Genomic DNA, 18,745 nt, shown 5'->3' on the forward strand with positions numbered 1-18,745 from the left:
ATGCAAAGAAATCCAAATTCTTTAGAGCAGTTTCTCCATTAGAGCCACTGATGGCCTCCACAAGGTGGAGCCTCATGATTTTGTTTGCTTGGTCTAGATCTCAGGACCAGTTCCGGAACCACCCCTTCCCCATCCATCTCTCCCCATAAAGTCTTGCTAAATTGCACAAGCTGGACTCAAATGTGCAAATTTCCACCTCAGATTTGCAGAGTGCTGGAATTATAGATGTGTGCCACTGTGGCTCACTAACATTTTAAGTACTATTCTTTCTCCTAGTGTTCTCTTAACGTGTCTATCACTCCGAGTACTTAAACTTCTTCATTTGCTCTGCTGGCCCACCCACTTTTACTTTCTTCTAGAAACCCATCAACTACCCAGAGTTTGACCCACTATCAGTAATCCTGACACTCCAATATTTATCTTCATGCTATATTATTCCCCTGTGGTACAATCCTGTGAATTTGGTTTTGCTAAATAATTCCTTTTGGATGTGTGGTTGTTACAGGCAGCTGACTTAGAAATATTATAGGCAGTGAGACAGGGCTAGGGCCTTGAAGGAGCCACTGCAAAAGCCCAAATACCTTGCAACTGTGGAGGAGACAGACAGCTTCTGCTGTGGGTCAGGCCTCAGAACAAAAGATCAAACAAATGCACTCACATCCTAAGGACTGATATTCTAAATAGTTCTCTGTCACCCTGAGGAAGCCATGGGAAATTAACTGAGACCCTCTAATCATATGATTGGTAACTCCAGGGTTAACTAATCCCCATTCTGCGCCCACCAAGAGTCATCTTTCACTATAAAAATAAGAGACCTCTATCACCCAGGAAACTTCAAGTGAGTCACAAGATCTATGCCAGATATCAGAGGTGTATCACAGTCAGAGCCCAAATACTAGAGCCAGAGAATAACACATTCCTGTAATTCTGGAACTCTGGGGGGCTTGGGTAGGAGGATCCTTGGTTCAAGCCCAGCCTGGGTAACTCAGTGACTTAGACAGACTCTTTGTAAAGATATAAAATTAAAATCAAGTCCTGTTTTTAATTTGTGTCTCAACCCAGTGAGAATGTCTTGGGTTCAATCCCACCCCCCACATACTCCAAAACAACAAAAGCAAACAACAACAACACACAAATATTAAGGCAAGATATTCTTCTAATACCCCAACTACCTCAAACTACCAAGTTTCAGTAGTTCTGTGATAGGGGCAAGGAAACAGAAGTCAAATTTATATTTCTTATTTTATCATATTATCACAGCAGTTTTCTACAATTACTGTATATCTGTCTTTCACCTACTATTACAAACTAGAAATGATACCCCCAAAGAGACTATTGACAATTACAGAAGAAGAAAAAAAGTTTTTCTAATCTTCTAATCCTAAAAATTTAGATACATATCTCATCTCTAGCATGTCAGTCATATAGGCTGTTACAGATTTCAATATACTATGAAGGTAACAACTAAAGTTTGCTATCAAGTGTATGTGTGAGTAACTGCTAGAATGATGACTAGCATATTTCACAGAGTGAAAACATTATCTCGTAACATGTCATGAGTGAAAATATCAGCAATATAAATAAATACATATAGCTACATGAGATCATTGTAAAGCTTTGTTCCTAGCTATCTGGTATCAAAGAAATAAAATAGATCATGACAAATCACATGTGAGTACAGCTTAGCAGACTTTATTTGCAAAAAATGTAACAATTTGTTGGAGACTAAAATATTGCCCCCATCATGTATTTTCCCCATTTCTTTATAAAATACTCCCTTATCCTCCCCAGTTGAACACATCCTCCTGAGATAGAGCTGCATGTCAACTCCTATACTCCTCCCAGTGAATTTGTAGCTGACTTTAAGCCAAGGAGATGTAAATGGACATGGTATGCATGTGCCGTATCTCAGAAATCCCCGATCTAAAGACAAGTTGCTTGTACATTAGGCACTTCCCTGGCCCCTGACTTTGGTTCAGAGATGTTGGCAAGTGATTGTTCCTATAGCACCTGTCCTCACCTCTAATTTTTCTGTATCCCACTCCCTGCTTTGCCCTCTCACCTAGAAAAAAATGAATTTTTAAATTATTTGAAAACACTGTAATTTGGAATCTGTTTGCTATAATAGCTAGGCTTATGTTATGTTTTATATGAATGTCGATTCTTTTGAAACTCTGACAGAGAAATACTAAGCTGCCCACTAAATAGCTCAATATTACTTGATTATTTGACACAGTTTGTATTTATTATAGTTTTCTGAAGCACTTTGACTTCTATTCTCATTTGATGCATACAGTCTCTGAGTCATGATCACCATTTCAATCGATAAAACTAATGTTGAGATTATGGCAAAGTAATTTATTTAGAATCAGTAAATAGTCTTTTGCTCAGCTCAGCACATTTTCCAATGCCCTCAAAAAATATCCTTCCCACAGCTAACTCCCCTCAAAGTGGATTTTATATTAGTGAGATGGACACATGCCACACCATACTCTTCCTATCCATTTGGGAAAATATGTGGCTGCTTACAAACCCGCAACAAAATAATGAACTTCCAAATCCATACTAGTTACATATCTGCACGTTTGACTTTGGATCCACTTAGATTCCTCAAAGAAAAGGACAGAAATTAAGTTGTATTCTCACATTTAGTACTCTGCTCTAATACATGAGATGAATCTATACAAGTGAACATGTTTTAATTATTTTAAATTTGGCAAAGACTCTATTCTTCATACTTCTTTCCTGACTAAAACATGATCAAGAAAAACTTGGTCTGGTTAGGGATTTAGCTCAGTGGCATAAGTGCCTGCCTGGCAAGTACAAGGTCATGAGTTCGATCCCTGGTACAAAAAAACAAAACAAAACATAAAACCCTTGGTTTTAAGAGAAAAAGAAATTATATATCTAAGCAGTGTGTAATGTTTTCTTAAATATTATTTAAATAGCAGTTTTGGAGATAAGTACATATTGGTCAAATGAAGGAATTCATTTAGGTCAAAAGAATAACTACACTCACTTTAAGTTTTAGATTTTTTTTCTCCTGAGGTAGAAGTGAAAAATAATTCAATCTGTCTAAAATTTCCACTAGTCACTAACATGTCATTTGTCAGAATGGCAGAGGATGACATACAAAGGAGTCACAATAAAAATACAGATGACATGAATAACAGAGTCCTCATTCCAACCTCTATTTTTGCAGTGACTCAAGAGCATTGACAGAATAGAAAACTTTATTTAGGTATTCAGCTATTCTACATAGAATAATTTGACCATGGGAATCCTAATGCCAGTATTAACCAAAGCTCTGCAGGGACTGACCAATGGATCTCTTGCATCAGTGTACTTTATTATCTGCCCATTTCCTTCCACCCAAATCCTGATCTCACAATGCCATTTCACTCATCACAATATATAATGCCCCCTGAGCTTGTTATCATCAATGGCCTTCAAGATTTTTGGCTGGTTATGTTCAAATTTTGTCTCTCATTACTCCACAGAGCTGTTTTGGGATCACATGAAGCCAAGATTCTTGCTTTTCCTGGACAGACCAATAGTTTTTTTTTTCTTTTCTTTTACTTTTTGGAATTCCTATACTTATCATAGAATAAGCAAATAATAGATAAGAGGAAGTGAGAGGCAGCAGTGTTACTGTTAGTCTGAAAACTTTTCTAGAGGTCAGAGCACTGGAATTGGTGGGACATTAGTAAGAACACCTGTTTGCTTTTACTACTGCTTTTTTTTTGTTCACCAGGAAGGCTGGTTATTCAGTGAGTGAGGGATGGGGCTGGGAAACATGCTTCTCTAATAGGCTTCCAGGTGAGGCTAAGACGGCTAGCGTGGGATCACTGTAGATCACTGGCTTCTGCTAACAGGGATTGTTTTATTAATTAGCCTATTAACCACTTTCTTAAAAACATTAGTAAGAGCAATGTAAATTTGACCAAATTCAATTATTCTACACATATTTGAGTGCCAACTACATTTAAATACTTTCCTAGGTCTGGTAAATATGGCCTAGAACAATATGGATAGAAGTCTCTGTCCTCAGGAAAATTGTATTTTCATGGGGAGGACAGACAATAAAAAATAAGTGGATGTAAGGATTAGCAGACAAACTAGAGAAGAGGGAAAGAAAAGACTGATGTAGAGAGGTGGGGTGAGACAGACTGGTAGAGCAAAGTCAGTGAAGAGATTAAGAGCAATATGTGAAGAAAGTGAGGAAACCATTCCAGGCGATGCCCTTGGGAAGCTCATTCTAAGTGAAATAAACTGGAGTGAATGGCGCTGTTCCAGGAAGAGCGCAGAAGACTTCCCGGCTACAGTTCAGAGGTGGGGTAGAAAGAGGAGATAAATTCAACAGCCTCATGTTCCTGGTAAAGACTGTGTCTTTTGTCCTCAATTAGGTAAGAAGCAACTGCAATGGGACAGGACGTAGGTGTTAAACAATCTCACCTAACTCAACAGAATCCTTTTGGCTACCATTGACTGCAGAACAAGGAGCATCACACTTCAGGGACATCAGCTGTAGACCATTAGGAATAGACTATAGGAGCCTACTGGCCTAGTCTATAGCTATCATAGGGAGATTCATGCTAAGTTGTTGGATTTAGAGGTTTTGAGCAGAATATTTTTTGTACCGGGATTAAACTGACAACGTTGTGCTTGCCAGGCAGACACGTATGTTACTGAGCTAAACCCCTAGCCCTTGGATTCAGATGTTTTGAAAATTAAAGTGACAACTTACTGAATGTCTGAACATGGGATATGAAGAATAAAGCAACAGCATCTGACTTTTGGTCTAAGCAATTGAAAACTGACACCCACTGACAGAAAGCTAAGGAAGGAGCATGTTTCTGCAAAGAGTGTTGGGTAATTTGTCCTCCTCTGGGCAGTTAAATTTGAATTGTTGGTTGCATAGGAGATCATTCAGCAATTTGGGATTCCCACGTGCAGAGACATGACACAATGAGGCTACATGATGAAGTAACCATGTAAAGAGCAAAGACTCAGAACCTGAACACTTGGAGGAAAACCGACCAGTTACTGAAGGATAGCCCTCCAGGGGAGGAACAGGAGAGCCTAGTGCTCCATGAAGAAAGGAGTGCCAAGCACAAAGATCAAGACCCTAGCAATGATTAAATTTGCCAATTTGGAGGCCATGAGTCGCCTGAAAAAAACAGATTTAAGAGGGACTTTTCCAAATACCTTGCTGTAAAGGGTGGGAGGTGGAAAAGAATAAAGAGAAATTTGATACCAGGAAAAATTAAACAAGTAGGAATAAAACCTTCCAGAGAGCATCATACCTGAGAGACTCTGGAGGTACTAGGGTAAAAGGCAAGTTCCAGGTCCTACTCTAGAGAGTACGGATACGTAAACCTGAAAATAAGCTGACTCACTGTAAGTTCTCCCTGTGGCTTTTTTGGGGAATGGACTCTGAAATGGTAATTTTGTCTATTCTTGAGGCCCTCATACAACATTAGCCTGTCTTCAGGGACGACTGACCCATGAAGATGCTTAGAAAGTGAGAAAATGGCTCTGTCCATGTTGGATCCAAGAAATCTATGTTCTATCTTCTAGGAACATGTGGACAGGAAAGACAGAGCCTTTTGCCATGGAATAAAAATATTTTTTTTAATTTTGTTTTTATATTCAATTTTCTCAGGCTTCCCTAAAAATGGGCAAATTCCTTCAAAGTGAGGGAATTACATAGCTATACACTAAGACACAAACCTTGTTTAGATTTTATCATCAAGGCAGAAAGCATTGGTGGATTTAAGAATCTGTGTATTTTCCCCATTAACTTGCCTTTCCCCCTTATGAACACTTACATAAATAACATTGGAGGAAAAAGCACTCTACTCTTGGAGTAAGGGGTTCCAGAGACAGCTTTATTGCCTCTGGTTGGGTACAGGTTGTATTCAGAATAGATCACATTTATGTCTGTAAGTTCAGGGTGACAAAGTAATGTACTACATCTCAGTTTTCCTCACTGTTACAACTTTGAGGCTACTGTCTTTATGAAATAGCTAAACATTTTCTGACTTGCTTTAGCGTAGAGACACACTAGAATCTTTTTAGATTTTCTACAACAAAAGGCAGAACACATGAATTACCACAGCTGATTCTATGCATTCCTCTTCACCAAACAAGCTCTTCTTCAGCAATGTCCACTGACATAATACAGGAGACTACAGGTGTCCCCTGACACACAGCCCAGGAAATACAGCACAGCACGGAGCCATTATCCTTCAAGTAGCTCCTTCATAAGTTGATAGTGGTACTGCCTTACACACCAATACAGGAAAACTCTCTATAACCCATGCAAAATATGATAGTAAACTAAAAGTTATGAAAAATTTTGGAAGTCTGACATTTGAATCTAAGTGATACGGAAAGCTGAAAAAACACAATCCAAACATTTCCAAGAGAAAAGTCCCATGAAAATAAGAGCCAAGCTGGACAGACTCCAAGCTCCCACAAACACTGAGGGTAAGAGGAACTGTTTCACCATTTGTGTGGTGAATTTTAACATATTATTCTGCGACCATCCTTCACACACATGATAAAGACAAATAGAATAGTGTGAACTCAAGATAAAAAAGAATTTGCCTTTGCTGAAAATTAAATTTCACCCAGGGGAGGCAAAACTAAGTGGTTGGTGTCAGGGTGTAGTGTTTCGGACTGGGTTTTGTGCAGGAGTATGAGACCTAGGAAAGAAGGACAGCAGGGTCTGGGGTATATCTCAGCGGTCGAGCACATACTTAGCTTTATGACACCATGGGTTTAATCACTAGCACTAAAAATGAAAAAGAAAGATGAACAAGAGGAAGAGGAAGAAGAAGAAAGAGGAGGAGGAGGAGGAAGGCCAATTTTCTTAGTAACTTTATTGTCACTAAGACATAACACTGGACATCCACAAGTTCAAGGAGGAAAGGTTTATTTGGGGTCACAGTTTACTGAGGTTTAAATCCATAGTTCAGATGGCTCCCAAGGCAGGCTGGTATGGTAGAGAGACAAGGCAGGTGAGATAACAGTCCATGTCTTGGCAGCAGGAAGCAGAGTGTGCTCAGGAGAGGAGGGATATAGGCCATGCCCACAATAACCTACCTCTTCCTACTGGGCTTTACTGCCTACCATCACATTCACTTACAAACACATCAGGGGATTAATCTAGTCATGAGTATAACAGTATCATCATTTTTCTCAGGTCTGTGACAAAATATCCAACATTCAGTTTAAAAAGGAAATATTTATTTGGCTTACAGTTACAGCGGCTTCAGTCCATAGCTGCCTAACTCCAGGCAGGGTGGAATGGCAAAGGGGCATCACATTTATCTTTTTGCCAGATAATGGCCAAACTCAATCTGTTTTTTGGCATCTTCTATTGTCAATCCTATAGCTTGTTATACATAAAGCAATTAAGGTTACCCTCAGAAGAGTCCCCAAAGACTTGTGGTACAAAGTGATTACCACTCCCTTGATTAAAAAGAGCTTTGATTAGTGGTAACCTGAGGGCTGATACGACCTGAGGTAAGTAAGCACTGTTTTCTTGTTTGAAAGAGAATTAGAAAACCATTTCTCTCTGACAGTAGCAAGTCTCTGATTTATGATGAAAGAAGTTTCTTGTCTCTGAAAAGAACACAAATTGAATATGTGATGGAACATGGTTACAGGAGTTGGAACTCTCCCATTGGAGCATCAAGGGAGAAATAATGTAATGCACAACTCTTAATTCAGAGAGTGACCTTGTGGCCAGAGCCCCTGACTCTCTGCCAGTTCATCCCTGGGAAGGAAGCCATGTTGGAATGTCACAACTCTTCACTTCTCATCATTGGATCACCTGCTTACTTTTCCTCTTGGTTATGCCAAGTCACAAAAATGGTCTGTTAGCCTGAGCTTATTCCCTTTTCATAAAAAAAAAAAAAAAAAACCCTCTTCTCATAATTAGAACTTACTTCAAAGATTCTTCTGTGTGGGCTCTTGACCAGCAGCATTCACACATACTGCAAACTTGTTAGCAATGCCAACTCTGAGACCTTTGTGTAGGCCCACCCATCTCTGGAGGTGGAGGGGTCCAACCATTTGTTTAGCTAGACTGCCAGGGTGATTTTGAGCTCACGATGGCCTTGATAATCTATGTCGTACCATCATCACATTCACTCCCCCATACATGCCACTTCCTTTTCCCCCTAAGACTTACTATCAAGGCTATAATTTTTTAACTACCACTAAGTAACAAATTATTTAAGGTTTGTTTTTAAAATCTCATTTTGAGCATAGGAGACCAGGAAAACATTGAAGCATTTTCTTGCATAAGGAAAAATAAATCTAAGTTTAATTAAAATAATGCAAATCCAGCAACAGCTGCCTGCTGTGAAGCCTACACTTGTACTAACCATTCAAAAAACCTTTCAAAGATCAGCATGAGAGCTATACTTGCAATAAATGTGATGTAGCTGCACCTGGAATGTTTTTAAGTCTCTTGTGAAGTGTAAAACTGCTGAAACTATTCAACGAGTGGACTACACTCTTTTAGAATTTGAAGACAACTACACTTAGGATACTTTGTACTATGACAATCACTCAAGATAGGAACCCTCTGTTTAAGAATACAGATTTGGGTAGCAATGCAGACAGTTCACTTTCCAGTGGAAAATAATTTACCTACACTAATGCTTATGTTTTATGAAAATCAGCCCCTCTTAGACAGGGCAGATGTGTTAAATCAATTTGTGAAAGCAATTTACTATGATGAGGCTGTTAACAAGTCAAAAAGAACATCAGGAAATTTATGCAAATATTTTTAGGAATTTGTTCTGAGTATGCAAATTCCAAATAATTAGTTATCATGTTTTTCATGCAAAATTTAATTCTCTATAATAATGAATCACACTAAGAATAAGCTAGTTGACATAAAAAGAACTTCATTTTTATGACCAAGTCCAAAAAATGAGGGTAAACTACAGGTGAACCTGATTGTAGCCTTTACAATTGTTATTTATCTATGGGTCAAACCAACTGTAACAAGAACTGTGAGGTCTTGTGACTCTGGAAGGTATTTGTATGGATGAAAGAATCAAAAGAACTGAAGCAATGCGACACTTGTTTTTGGACTAGACTCTTTCAGCTCTCATTAACCAGAAAGTCGTTTAGCCTGTCATTATTGTGGAAGAACTCAGTGCTATCATTTAATATTTACAGAGTAACAAGCCAAATGTCTGTTTTGGAATCTCTTTAAAATCTAATTACAACTTAGTCTGTGCCTGCCCCAGGCTGACAGTCTGGGGTAAACTGGGACTTTCAGCATGCCAACTTTTCCTGACTTGTACTGTAGATCTCTCCAACTAATGACTGGGTTCTCTGGACCTCCTCTTGCTGCCAAGACTCTGCATTTGCCATAGTTTCTGGGAAATAACAGAGTTGGGCCTGAAGTGCATCCTGGACACTTGAGCTGCAATCCATCCCTCTTGGTTCAAGACAGAGACATTTCTGAGAATCAAACATTCAGGGCTCACAGTGCAGAAGTTCTGGGAAGGCCAGTATGAGATAGTCACTCTACCATGATCATAATTTCTTCTAAAATTCCTACACTTCTGGCCCATTCCTTAAGATTGGGCTGAAGTTTTTCCAAATATATTCCAAATGTCTCACAGGGAACAGGCTTAGTCCTCAATTCTGGAACTACCGAATAGTTGTGTTGTAAGCAGTTACTAAGTAGTGAATGTTACCTCTAGTGAATGCAATCATTGATCCAGTGTTTCCTTCCTACTAATTGGAATTCTCTGGAATAAACAGGACACCTTTTACTTGGGAATTTATTCAGATACCTTCTACTGTCACCATCTCTTCCCTGAGACAGATCAACTCGCATCATAGTTATACTGCCACCACCCTACGACTATACCATGTTTAGAGCTCAGTTCTTGGGAATTCTGTTGTCTGACCCTGCAACCAGGTGAAGCTTAATCATGGCCATAGTGGACAGCTGCTCCACAAGAGTTCATTGTTTAGGTTCCAGTTTTATAAAAGTATATTGTACAATTTGCAAGAAATGCATGGTTATAGTTTTGAATATTCATGCTGCCCTGGGCATAATATTGTTGTTCTATAATTTAGAATTATTAAGCACTTTTCCATATTAGTGTTAAGTATAGAATGACAAGAGATTCCAGTAACATGTCTTTAGTAAGAAGAGGAAGTCAAAGCTCTATTAAAGTGGAGAGAACGCTTCAATACTTGAACATCACATCTATCTCTTAGTATGAAAAGATGACAGAAATGGTAATTTAGTAGAACTAAAAAAGGAGGGAAATAAAGACAAAATGCCTGGCTGCCATACATCTAGATTCCTGGTGAGGCTGTTAAAAGCACCTAACTTCTTTTAACTCAGCCATCTCCTCGCTATATCCAAGCTCAGTGGTGAAATAGTCCCTAGCTATATACTGCATGCTTCAATCTTTCTCTCAATTTCTGTCTTCAAACAAAACACAGCAAACAAAAAGATGGAGTGACAGCTAGATCAAGCCCCAATTCCAAAAATAGTTCTCCACAGCTGCTAAGTACTACTTTTCCACTTTAAAAAGATACCTTTTCTTAGCCCAATATTAAATTTAATTAACTGAACTTTAAAGTGATTCTGCACACCTGATTTGACATAAGTAATTGCTCCTATACAATTTTCATGTATTTCTAATTCTTTTATAAATTTAATACTTTATTTTACAAATCATTTTATAAATTGAACTAATAATTCCTCATTTTTGTAACGCCTACTTCATATGTAAGATGATAGCTAAGTGGAAAATCAGCAGATTTGATAAGACACAGTCTTTCCAATCTGTAAATACACCACTGATTAAGTCAATGAATATTTTAGTACCATTATGTAAACGTTAACCTGTCAAAGCTGCCATTATCACTCAGAATGGGCAAAAGCACAGGCACAGAAAAGTTATACAACAGCTAAGAAAAACAGACAATTTACAACAAAGAGGTACCATCCCAACTGCGACTGAAATTCAGACATGTGTAAAACAAGGATAATTGTGTCTGCACTTAAAAGGAAAATAACTTGTAGGCCATAGTCATATGATACTTTATTTTCAACACTGTGCCACAAAATTTGTTTAATCATCTTTTAGATCATGCCAATAAAACAAGAACTTCTGCCACCACTTTACCAAAGAGAAGCCTGAATTTAAAGAGTTCCAGTGCTAATATTTGAGTGGGTAGTTGAAAACAGAAATATTATATGCAATTCCCTTCCAAAGCAAAATTTGAAAACTTAGCTTTCTTTGAGTGATTTTCAATGCTCAGTCAGAACATCCTTTGAAAAACTATTTTAGAATCTGCCCTGGGATCAAACATCAGGAGACGTACAAACTAGAAAGGCTTGGCCCCTCCAGGTCTGCTCCCTTATTTACAAGCTGTGGAAGTGTGGCCAGATTGCTGGTTGGTGAACACAGAATGCACCAGGATCATCTTGCTAAAACAGACTTCACCCTAGAGTTTGATTCAATACATCCTGGGAGACATCAGAGATTTGCATTTCTAATAAGTCCCCAGATGGTGTTGATGTTGAAACTGTTTTTCCAGGGTACCACTTTGAGAATCCCTGGCCCAGGAAATCTCTACAGCCTCTAAGATTTTGAATATGGAAAAGAAGACTTACTATTCTTACCTCTATACCAGCTGAAAATAAGTATTCATTTATCTGCCTATCCTTCCATACATTCATTCAACTCTTAGTCAACATTTATTACCAGCGTGTTTTCAAATAGTTCCTAATTTGGCTGAAAGTAGGGAAAATTATTTAATATGCAAGACCCTTTACATAAGTTATGGATATTTAAAATTTAGCTCTATTTCTGTGACAATATGAAACTAGGAAAAATGAATTAAATCAGAATAAGCATGTGGAATCTTAGTATGATACCTGACACAAAGAAAGAACTCAGTACACACTAGTTACATGGCTCAGTGGAACACAGAAAAATCCACCAATCATGTCCCCCTTTTGCCTCTTATACTTTTGTTGCAGTGGCTTAGCCTCTGTCCTATTTCAGCATTTTGGATTTCCTCCTTGTTTTGCTTATGAGGGTAGCAGAGTCTGATGAAGATAATGCTACCAAAGGGATACATGGAGTTAAAGAGAAAGGAAAAATGATTGTACACAAAATATACAACTGATCTCTAGCACAAGTCATCCAACTAAAAGCAAAATCCCTCCTCTTGCCATGTTTACCAAGCTCTCATTAATGCCAATGTGCCTCAAGGTACAATTTCCCTCATGTCACCTCATTCTTCGGGGCCAGGGTAGGGGGTCAGATTTGGCAGCAATATAAAAGAATAGAAGCAGCACAGCTGTCTGGAGAATGTGACAGAAAGCTAAATTAAATGTAATCAGTGAGCCCAAATCACATTTTTAAACAGCTCAGGCTCTGCGGATACATGTTATTGACCTACCTGTCCACCCCTACAAGACTGGAGTCATGTGCCAAGTCAGATTCTCAGAGAAGTGTTTGTCCCACCCTGGGATTGGCAAGAGCAGTTTAAAATTATGTCCCAAGAAACTCCCTAGAATTCCTCTTGCAGATGGCACAAAGTTACCCCAGCTCTATGAGATAGATCCTGAGCTGTAAACAGAAATCATGATTTAAGATTATAAAATCCCTTGTATTCACATACTTTGACTCCAGCAGGTTTGTAAGCTATGACCAAAATTAGAAATGATGACTTAAAAAAGACTGGATTGCATGAAATTTCCCCTCCAAATTGCCCTAAAATATCAGAAGTGGGCAAGGAACAGGCCTTGTGTGCACACTGATCAGGACTGGCTTAGGGGAATAATGAAGAAACACCCTCTGCCCAGAGTGCAGAGGCCTGAATGGTATTTAGCTTTCTGTGAGGTTTATTTTGTGACAGCCAAACAGACTCATTTAGAAACTCTTTTTAAAATACTTATTTGGAATTACACCACACACACACACACACACACACACACACACACACACACACACACGCTACACAGCAATATTTTAAAGGTTCCTCTCCAAAAGTAGGAAAGCCTGTTTCACAACCAGTTAAGTGAAACTGCACAGCCAGAATGACTTCTGGAAGATTTCAGCCTCTCTTCAGCCCCTTGCTTGTGCTGCAGGGAGATGAGTTTCTGAGACCAGGGCAAGGCAGTAAGGCATAATTAGAAGTGGCCAGAATTTGTTCTAAGGATTTCATTTGGGTGTCCAAAGAAGGCCTGAATTAGCCAAATAAAACTTCTTTGTTCGAGATTCAGAAATGAGTTTTATTTGTAATCAAGTATTGAAAAAAATACATTCTGTATATTAAAGCACTTATTTTATGTTATGTATTTTAAAAATTCATCTCACTATTGACTCAGCAAACTGCTGAGCAGCTCTCCTGTGCCCTGCTAGGAGCTACAAGGTAGAATGGTGATGAAAACAGACAAGGGCCTTGTACATAGCTGCCACATTTCATTTTTCAACTGGTAGGAAGGCAGGCACTATCTAACTTGCTAAATGCAGAAATGGAGCTTTATCATGTATGCCACTTTCCCAACTACATGCAGCTGGGGACATTTAAATGGAGACTTTGCATCTCTAAAGCAAATGCATTAGTCTTTGGGGAAGGATGGATCAGAATATAAGCTTGTGAAGATAGCATTTATATATTCCCCTAAGAGTCCACATAAGTCTGAGAATAGGTTTCCTTCTAACAGAAACTACTTTCCTTCACAGTACCAGGTATTTGAGATGATGTTTCCTGAGGGATTTCATGTGCTATACCTCATTTTTATTATCTCAACCCTCTTTCTCCTGAAGCACTGTAGCCCTAGTTGCTGCAGCATCAACATTGCTTGAAGTTATTGGTGGTTGTAGGCACTGGGCATATGTTATTTTGGAGAACAAGCCCCCTCCTTTAGGAGAGGAATTCCTTTCTGCTCATGGTGATCTATCTCTGCTTGCAGGTAAGGCCTGTGACCTGAAAAAAAAGCCAATCAGTGTATCACATCACTGGGCCATGTTGAAGAACTCACGGACGAGCATAGATGCAATCAGAACCATTGAGGTCTGGCTGTGACTGACATGTGACCAGTATCTTCCTTGCATGAACCATAGCATACCATCTTCAGTATTTATTACATCTGCTATCACTTCCTGTTCACCTTACACCTTGCCTTTTGGCTACCCTTTTCTCTGCAAAGCCTGAAAGATGTGCTTTATCTGGTTTCATCAATTAAAAAGGTGCTTATTGTGTGTGTTAGAGTCAATAAAGATGAAACCATCCAAATAAGCCCCATAGTGAGGCTGCCTTTCAGTAATCACAACTAGTAAATAAAATCATGTAACTACTTTTTTAGTAAACTTGTTCTGAAACACATTAGAGACAAACTACCAGCTTATATGGCAGAGGAACAGCAGCTGGTCAGGATATTCCTGGCTGAGAAACACCAAAGCATGCCACATGTTGGTAAAATGGGGACACCAAAGGCAGGAATCCTGAAATAGATGACAGTTATTCTTTTCTCTCAAGATATTTTCCAGAGTTTCATTGTATGACCGAGATTCTGGATAGTATGGTCAATAACATAAGAATGTGAGCCAGGCATAATAATACACACCTGCAATTCTAGCACACTGGGAAGCTGAGGCAGAAGGATGTCAAGTTCAAGCCCAGTTTGGGTTATTTAGTGAAAACTTGTTTCAAAATAATAAAGAATTTTAAACAAAGCATTGGCAATATAGTTCATTGCAAAGCCCTGGGTTCAATGTCTAGTACCACCACTACCCCTCTCCCCCAGCCAAAACTATAATTCAATGCCCTCATCTCCACTGATTTCTATGTCATTTCTACTGACTGATATGGGTGATGCTTAAAGTCAATAGTGCCTACATGCTCAAAACAGAATCTACATCTCAAGTGCAGCCAATCTTGGGAGCTTATTATTAATGTATGATCTCACATCCCATCTCAGACCCACTGAATCAGAATTTAGCCTAAAACATGGCAAACATTTCAGAGCTTTCAGTGACACAAACAGCCTGGTGGGGTATACATGCATACGTTTACCACCACTGGCCTAGAATCTGCTGCACACAAATGCTCAGTTGATCCTGCTGGTACAGACCTGGGATTTGCATCCTGGGTAGTGAGGGATAGACTTTAGTGTTACCTAACCCTATTAACCTTTCAGTTTGCTGGGAGCCTCTTTAACATACCTATTTTTGGACACAACCTCAAACCCTCTGAATCAGATCTTCAAAAACAGGACTTGGGTACCCACCAGGGCACCCACCTGATTCTTAAGCAAAGACAAACATGAGCAGCACTGGGAACCTAATTGTGAGTGCCAGGCCATGTTCTCAGCTGCCTGCTCTCATGCCCCCTGAATTTGTTGCATAACAGATGGAAGCACACTACTGTTCCCAATGGGACTATTTCTTTTTTTCCTTTTTCTCCCAAAAGCTTGCTACCAAATGTTGTGTCCTCAGCATCTGGAATTGTTTTTTGTTTTTTTTATCCTAAACCTTCTCTATATTGTTAGGTAAAAAGAGGATCTCAGATGGATTTAAATCCCAATTACTTAGGTTAAAATCCTTGGCAATTCTGTAATGTTCTTAGTGTTTTAATAATAAAATATAGATTCATGGACCTGGTTGTGCTTCAGACTGTAATCTTACTGTACAGACTGCCTGAGGTTTTTTAGGACTCATAATATGTAGGCAGTTTTGGTAATGAACAAAATGAATAAGAATAATAGCCTTTTCCATTCAGGACTTAGGAAAACAGTCTTTGTTAAGTTTTTCTGCATCTTTCAATATTAAAGTTGTCTGCCGGGCGTGATGGCACATGCCTGTAACCCCAGCACTTGGGAGGCAGAGGCAAGATGACCACTCTGAGTTTGAGGCCATTCTGAACTTCATAGTGGAACCCTGTCTCAAAAAAAAAAAAAAAATTTAAAGTCTTCTATAATTCTTAGGGCCTTTGGAAAATGGCCTAAGACATTAAATATTTTTCCTTCCTTACCTTCCTAAGACAACAGGAATATGATCATCAAAGGCTCTTTTATGAAAATGATAAATGAACATGTATATCATAGATTCTCAATGAGGTGACTTTGTACCCCTGGAAATCCTACTGGTAGCCCTATGTAGAATGGAGGGATGGCAATAGTTGCAGACAGCAGACAAAAGCCAGTTATGTTGTTAAGCAACCTGTGAAGGCAAAGACAATCTCCATGGCAAAAAATTATCCAGCCCAAAACACTGACAGATTGAGAAAATCTATCTATATCCTCAATGACCAGTGATTATTAATCTGTCCTCCACCTACCCCCAACCAGCCAAAAGTTACCCAATTAGTAAAACCAAGATGAGAAATAATATTCCTCTGCTTCTAAAGCTGTATCCCTTTATCCCAGCATGCTGTCTCTTGCTGCCCAGCAGAGTATGGTAATTTTTACCATTGGCTTAGAGGAGGTCTTGCAAATTGTACACCCCCAAATTCACTTACTATCTGCTGTCATTAGAAAAATTTCAAGTGGATAATGGAAAAAAATAGAGAAAGCACAAATATACAACCCTGGGATTTTAAAAATGTAGCCTATTTAAACAGAGCAACTAACCTTTCATATGAATCAAAATATTTAAAATAGTACATTTCTAAGAGAAAAAAAAAACACTTAAAATTCAACTATGCAGGCAGAACTAGAAGTCAGTTGAAAGTGACTAACGATTTTAAAATTCTTCTGCTACTATTACAGCTCCTGGATGCTCCCTGGCTCCGGGTGGTCCTTGACATGGTTTGATAGCCAAAATGTTAAATATTTAACAGCATTAAAAAAAGAACACATGACAAAACATGGAAAAATCAGACTCTGGGAACTCCATTATTATGTATTGGTAACAAAGAATGAAGCATCACCCCACCCAGGAAGATTCAGTCTATTTACTAAAAACAAATACATGTACAATGTACAATTTGAAGATAACACTAGATTCAGTGCCTTGAATTTAATATAAAATGAACACAAATTTCAACCTCAAGAGCAATCCTAAAATGTTACATTCTGGGAAATTTTCACAAAAAGAAAAAGTTGTAACAATACTAATAGGACAATATTTTCTCCTTAGGTGTTCATGAGCTTAGGACAAACAACTAAATATACTCAGGAAATACCCTGCACTTGGCAGAATTCAATGTGGCTTAACAGAGGAGGAACCACATGGGAGTTACTCAGAGAAAACAGCTAGAAACACAGATAAATGGAACAAAAGGAAGGACAAACATTCTGATGCCAAATCAATCTGAAGTAAGAAACTTAAGATCAAACAAAACATAGGTATAGGTATAGGACTTTATATAATGGTAAAGTGGTCCACAGGAACTGCCATTCTGAGTTCTCAAAAAGCTGAAGGATTGCAATAGCCTGGCAGACTCAAACCACAGGACAGATTTAGTACTGGCACCTTGACTTTTTTCTACCTTCCTCCAGTTAGAGGATGTTGCAGCCGGGCAGCAAATTTCACGGTCACAAACAAGAGTGACCAGAAAGCTAAAGGTAAGCTGCTCCTTCTCAATGGGCCGACAGTTTGTGCGTATATGTGTGTGTGTGTGTGTGTGTGCACACCTTAACAGCTAACTGGACCTTTAAATTCAGCAGGTGAGTGACCGCAGTGGCAGGGAAGCTAATGTTTGGGACAGCACCTTGCCCTCCTCCCTGCTCCTAGCAACATGAGAGAAAAGAGACAGGGGACTTGAACAGCTTTGGACCATCTGGTGACAGCAACAAAGACAATGAGTTTAGAGGCAGCTTCCTCCCCTCAGTGCTGTGAGAGATGAGAAAAAAGTACCAGTGGAGTGGAAAACAGGAGGCTATGCAAGGTCCAGGAAGGGCTCAGAGATCTCTGCATAACTGGAGGCCACGATCAGCACCACACCAGCGCCAATCCTACTGCAGTCTTGACAGGACTATGCAGCACAGATTGGGACTTGGACTTGGACACCACCACAGAACTCTGGGCACTAGAGCAATTCCGATTTTGGTTGTGTGTTTGTTTTGGTTTTCTTTTTTTTTTATCTTTAGTTGGATTGTTAGCTGTTTTTTAGGTTGTTTAGGTTTTTACTTTTATTGTTTGTTTGGTTTGTATTTTCTCTCTCTTTGTTTTCAACTCAACTTTTACTTTTTTTAAATGTGAGTAAACATTATCTCTAGTCTTTCTGATTTGCTTTGATATCCTTTTACTTTCTCCTTCATTCCATCAAAATGGAAGATATCAAAAATAGCAAGGAATCTTGCAAAATCAATCCAATAGCTTCCAGACAATGCAAAAAACAACATAAACTGATCAGGGTCAATGAAAAAGCAGTAGACAAAACAAACAACATAAAAAACCTTTTCACAGAAGCAATGGCAGAAAATTTCCCAACAGGGAAAAGAATTCAATGTACAAAGAAGTGAGGCACATAGAACTTCAATTATCCATGACAAAAATGAATCTACAGCAAGGCATATAATAGTTAAGAGTCCAGGAATTTAGCATAAGAACAGAATATTAAAAGATGCTAGAGAAAAGGAACAAATCACTTGAAAAAATATTCCTTGAGAATCAGAGCAGATTTCCCAACACAAACTCTTAAGTCAAAGAGAGCTTGGAGTTAAGCATTTCAAGCATTAAAAGAAAACAACTTCCAGTCCAAAATGATTTACCCCACAAAACTGTCT

At 38.8% G+C, this 18,745-nt stretch overlaps 1 protein-coding gene across 8 annotated transcripts in view; it reads right to left on the reverse strand.

The window, feature by feature from the left end:
* Nckap5 (NCK associated protein 5) overlaps positions 1 to 18,745 on the reverse strand; it is a 949,190-nt gene that overhangs the window by 619,118 nt on the left and 311,327 nt on the right. The gene's annotated exons all lie outside the window — the stretch shown is intronic.

This window comes from Cavia porcellus, unplaced genomic scaffold (assembly GCF_034190915.1).
Source record: "Cavia porcellus strain 051 isolate PalLab524CR breed Dunkin Hartley unplaced genomic scaffold, mCavPor4.1 scaffold_12, whole genome shotgun sequence".
Classification (NCBI taxonomy): Eukaryota; Metazoa; Chordata; class Mammalia; order Rodentia; family Caviidae; genus Cavia; species Cavia porcellus.